The sequence below is a fragment of the Poecilia formosa genome, unplaced genomic scaffold (genome assembly GCF_000485575.1).
Source record: "Poecilia formosa unplaced genomic scaffold, Poecilia_formosa-5.1.2 Scaffold16, whole genome shotgun sequence".
NCBI lineage: Eukaryota > Metazoa > Chordata > Actinopteri > Cyprinodontiformes > Poeciliidae > Poecilia > Poecilia formosa.
In genome coordinates, this window is record NW_006799955.1 from 1,839,668 (window position 1) to 1,845,758 (window position 6,091).

Consider the following 6,091-nt stretch of genomic DNA (forward strand, 5'->3'; position numbering starts at 1 on the left):
AGCATCACAAACAGGTCTCTGCGGAACCAGATGATGATCATACAAAGGTGAGTACAATAGTACAAAGGCGAGAGGCACCTAAGTGTCACATTAGACCATTTGAAACCATTTACATCGGTGTCGTATGTGTGCTAGGCAACCAGCAAGGACACCCGACCACCAGGAACAGGTAATCACCTTGCATTGGCCCCTGAGTCTTTTCGCTGGACAGGGTCCCTCTGGGTCTCTGATGAAAGTTGAGTCACACTCAGAAGAAATGATGGCGTCAATGAGAGCGCCATTAGTTGGCCACTGCAGTCACCAGACGAGTCCTTGGTGGTGGTGTAACAGCCTAGGCAGGTGTGCCTAGTCGATACGGAAATGATGTATGATGTTACCTGAGTAACATCATGCATCCAGTCATTTCCCTCCTACATAAACAGTGCAGGTCTGTTTATGTAGACGTGCATAAACAGTCTACAAATGGAGTAGACTGTTTATGCAGTCTACTCCGCATAAACTTTGGAGAGTACACTGCAAAGTTTGGAGTGGTCTGCACTATCGCCACGTAGAGGCTCGTAACTCTGTACCCCAGAACCTCAATGACCCTCAGCAAACAATATGTTAAGATGTTTTTTGTTTTGTTTTTTGTTTTTTCAGAAAATGTCACCAGAAAGGAGTGTAAAATGCAATTTGGTGGCAACTGACAATTCTTATTAAAAATATATTTTTCTATTTCAGCTCTTTTTACTCATTTGATTTTCTCGCAATAAAATAATATACAAAAGCCTATTTCTGACTTTATATTTCACTGTGGTACTTTAAACACCCCTATAAGACAGATCTCTCTCACTATCAGGTGAGAGAGGTCTCAGCGGGGATCATTAGGAGCCGCAATCCTTGTGGCATCACTCAGTCTGGTGCAGGATCGTTTGCACCGGTGGTAGCACATAGACACATAAAGCACAAACACCCCAGGTGGCTAGTGAGGAGGCTTAATGAGAATAAACTACCAGATGTATACAGAGTTCAGCCTAATTGTGCAGTTTCATCTTGTTACATTGCTCCATTCTCCACTCAAGTCCATGCAAAGTTAGAGGCGAGAAAAACTTTCGAGGATCTTGATGCAGTGTCGTGAGATAATTAATTTGCAGAGGGAGGGAGAAAAGCTAAAATCAGCTTAAAAGCAAATCCCTGAGCATCACAGCGTAGGTTTATGAATTAAATTGGTGCTGACTCACTGTTACCTGTTCTCAGCTCTGTAAGCCAGCAGCTTGGAGGCTTAGAGATGCAGCAGTGACAAAACAATCTTTTTGTTATCCTCTACATCACTGTGTCAAATGCCAGGATGAAAAAAGGGTGAGGAGTGCTGCATGAGTCATTATACCCATCTGCCCCCTGGTTGGGGCAGTGTAGTCTCTCCCCCCTCCAAAGATATCTGCGTGGGAGACATGCAGCAAAAACGCAAAACCAAAGGTCACATCCGAAATGTCTGCTTTCTGGCTCCAGGGGCGCACGAGTTCAAGAGACTGCCTTTCCCATGGAGCAGAGGAACACCCTGCAAGCACAGCACTTTTGAGGATAAAAGGAGATTCCAGTGCACACGGCAAACAAAACGAGGGCTTTAAACAGCTTTAATCGCCTCATTGATCTGCAATAAACTCTGAGAAAATTTGGCTTTTGTGTCTGCTCAGGTCAGAAGAATGGTGGAAATCAATACAATGCAGAGTAGAGTGCTATGAAAAAGTATATTTGTTGTTTTGCTTTGTTTTGCAGTCAAATGTTTCAGATTCAGACATTTTAAATTCTGATAAATACAAAATTCATTCATTAAATGACCTGATTAGGTGCAAACCTCGCCACTAAAGCAATGATTGGTGAAGAGTCTTTTACACTCTGGAGGAATTCTACAATTCTCTTCTTTGCAGAAGCGGTTTGATTCTGCCACATAGTCCATGGGGTTTCATGCATGCCCACAGCATCTCAATCAAATTTCTTCAAACTTTGACTAGGCCATTTATGGTGTGATTTGTATCACTGTACTGTAGCATAACCAAAGGATGCTTGATGGCTGGATATTCTCCGTCAAGATTATTTGCAAAGGAGTACAGTTGACTGTTCCATTACAGCAAATCCTAAGGCAGGAAGACTGCCACAGAGCATCATACTACCACCACCGTGTTTGAATGTAGGTATTATGTTATTTTTCTGGAATGGTGTGTTACCTTTCCGCTGGATGTAGCAGAACATTTTCCCAAAATATTTCAAGTCTTAGGACGAGTTCAAGCCTTTTTCATGTTTTTATTTGAGGATGTCTCTCACTGCGGTTCACAAAGCTCTAGAATAAAAAAGGCTTTATAATCCTTTCCAGACTGATAGACGCCCATGACTTTATTTTTCATCTGTTCTTCAACTTTTCTGTCACAATGGGTACCACACAATATTGTAAGAAATGTTTAACTTTGTTTTGCTCATCTCTAATTTTCATTCTCTCTGCAGGTTCTACTTCCTTGTTGGCTTCGCTTTTCTGTTTGTGGTTTGTTTTGCGGATCTCTGGAGATTTTGTAACTTTTGTTCCCATGTTTGAGGGTATTTTGCTTGTCCTTGTTTACCCCTGTGCTTCCCTTGTGGTAATCATGGTGAATCTATTTATTATGATTATGAGTTTTTTTTAAAAATATTCTTATCAACATTTAAGTCAGTAGATCATATCCAGTTGCCCTGGTTGCCCCAATCTATACCCTCTGATCGTGATGGTAAGGCACCAAGAAGGGTTTTACTGATGTCACTCTGCCTCTGATTGCATTATGTAATCACTGTAAAGTGTTTACTGCTGCATTCCTTTTTCATAAGGGGTAGGAGGGCTTTTGGCTCAGATTTTCCTCCACATCACTCCCTTCTGGGTGCTCCAGAGACAGGAATAAAAAGACAGGCGGTGGTAAACTCTTTTTCACGTCCATCACTCACCCACCTTTTCTCTGGCAGAGGAAAGCATCTCCTACGCATTTGCTGGTGTGGGACTGACAGGGGAGAAATCACACTTGGTGTCTTGGCAGCTCCAGAGGCCCTCTGGAGGCTTTTTGTTGGAACTGAGGCAACAATGAGCATGAAACTGAGAAAGCTGCAGAGAGAGAAAGGGGAAAACAGATCAGAGAAATGCTGGTTCCGATTAGTTATGTAAGCAATCAAGATCTAATGCCGAGTCTCTGCTGATTGTATGTTCACTTATGTAATAGAGGATGAGATTAATTTAACTTCACATGGTTCTCAAACGGATTGAAAAAGTCAGAATTTACTGAGGGAACGTTTAGATCAGTGGTTCTTAACCTTTTTTGAGGTACCAAACCCACCAGTTTCATATGCGGATTCACTGAACCCTTCTGTAGTGATAAATAAAACATGATTTTTTTTCCCCCTCCCAAATTCAAGACATGGGGGTGACCCAACTAGAGTCTAGTTGGGTCACCCCATGATCACTAAGTCTTCTTAAAAGGTAGAGTCTCTGAGAACAGTTCTTCAAAGTATAGTCAGTGTTTTCAGCAAAGTTGAGCTGACTGTCCAGGAACAACCCAAGGTATTTAAAATGTACCACAGTTTCAACAGGTTGGCCATCGAGAGAAACTGGAACCACTTTAAGGTCTTGTTTAAATCATTTAATTAGCTCTACATTCTTAAGAGAATGAAAAATTTATGATAAATAATAAAGACTTTGCGGTATTCTGATTTAGTAATGTAATTATATTAGTTGTGTTACCACCCCCACGCCACTAGAGGCAGTAGCAGGCCCGAAAAGATGCGACTAAGGACCAGATTTCGAAGTACACCGAAAGCTACAGAATTTGGTAAAAACTGTGATTTTTGCTGAAGTAATTAAAGACACAAGTTCAAATCCATGCTGAGAGTGGAGCTCCTTCAATCAGTGCTCCTCCACAGCTCTGATTGGTTAAGCAATGTAACGTGATCCTCTGCAGCAAGTGATGGCAAAGCGGGGCGACATCACGATTTTACACAAGTGTGTCTTTACCTCCGCGGCAGAGGCTCCGCCGAACCCCTGAGACCGACTCACCGAACCCCTGGGGTTCGACCGAACCCAGGTTAAGAACCACTGGTTTAGATTCTGCAGCCGCAGCGCTAACTTTTCCATTCTGTCAATTAAAGCTACAAACCTAAGCACCCTTTATTTGGACTTTATGACATAAACCAAGACAATACATAATTCTGAGGTGATACTTTTATCTGGAAACTGGAAAAGAGTGATGGGATTCATTGAAGAAACTATATAAGGTTATATTTCTACCAACTTTCAACATTTGGAAGCTGAAAGCCATACTTATTCTTCTTTGTAAAATCGTTCCAGCTTGAAGGAAAGTTTTTTTTTTTTTTTTTTTTAAGTTCTGTAACAGATTATCTTGAAAGCCACTCTAAAGCAAGAATACACTATGATCTAAACAATTCAACTAAATCCAGCCTGTATGTTCAGAGTCATTGTTCTGGAAGGATCAAGTGTTTAACACCTTAACCAGGTTTACTGCCCCTTTAATCATCCTTTATCATCCTTGACCAAGTGACGAAAAACATCTGAACAGCATGATTCTACCACCACTGTGTTTCAGCACTGAGGATCTGTTCAAGGTGGCATGCAGTGTTTGTTTCCTGATACAGTTATCATTTTACATGTCGGCTAAAGGTTTGCTCTCATCTGACTGACCTTTTTGTTTTTTTCTTTCTTTGCTGCAGTCACTGCGACTTGTGAGAACATCCACTTCAACAATGCTTTACTTCTTGCCAGTCTTTCATAAAGGCTGGATTTTTGCCGACTGACTATCCCAGCTGGGTTTTGGATGTCTGCAGCTCCTCCAGAATCACCGTGACTCTCTTGACTGCTTCTTAGACCAACGCTCTCCTCGCACTTTGTGCCACACGCATATTTTCAAATGAATGACTGAAAGCTTCTCCTTGAGATGTTTGAAGTTTGTGCTATATGCTTGTAACATAAGCTGGCGTTGCACTTCGATCATTCAGACCCTCTTACAGTCTCTGGAGTAGCATTTTCTGTCTCTACCAACTGTGATTAAAAGGTCATTACAGACAGAGATACAAACACATGCAGCTGTTTGTCTAAGTGTGGATTACTGATTAATAACACAAAGTTGTGTTCGGACATATGCAAAAGTTGCTAACATTCAATCACAGCTTTGGCTTGAAAGAAATGTGGAGGACATGCTGTAGAAGAAAACATAAAATTTTTTGCAGTTTAATTGTCTCAGAATGAAAAACTTCCTTGCTAATCTGAAACTCAGACTAAATGGATTCAGGATTATTGTTAGAAGGTACAACAAAAAAGTTATCTTGTAAAGAAAAAAAACGCTCACAAACAGTTTGTTTGACAAACTGAGTTAACCCTAGGTAGATTTACTTAGCTGTAGGGAGGTTTTACATCTTTCCCCGAACATCATCTTGAGATCTTATCAAGGGAACAGCAAGGAGAAAGCTCACTGCATTTTCTATATGAAGAAGGAAAAACAGCAGGACAGAGAGACACAAACTGGTTTCGATTTGGCCAAAGGGTGCGTATAGACAGGCTCATAAGAGATTTTATTACCTCTGTAAGTCTGCTAATGGCTCTTGCAGTTGGACAAGAAAGGCTTCCTCTTATGGAAAAATTGAGAATTGAAAATTTACGAGGGAGGTAGAAAGGAAGGAACAAACGAAGGAGGAAAAGAGCCTATCTCACATTTCCCTGCAATGAAGAAAAACAAGCAAATGTTACTTCATCTCTAAACACAATATGAGCTATACAATGAAATAAAAAGAAACTTTAAACGAAACCAAGTTGCTTTATGTCAGCATTTTGAGATCCCCTCGAGTTTCTTCTATACAGCAAACCTAAGCTGAGAGAAAATCTAATTTCGACAGCTTTACTTTTTGTCAATGGAAAACATTCTGACTCAAAGAGAAATTTTGACAGAGTGCAGAGGCTGCCATACACTTAATAAAAAAAAAAACTGTGACGTTCTACACTTACTTTGCAATTGTTCCTTGTTTTGGACAGAATCACATTGAATCACAGATCAAACACCCACATATTGTAGTGATTTTGGCTTCTGTGATA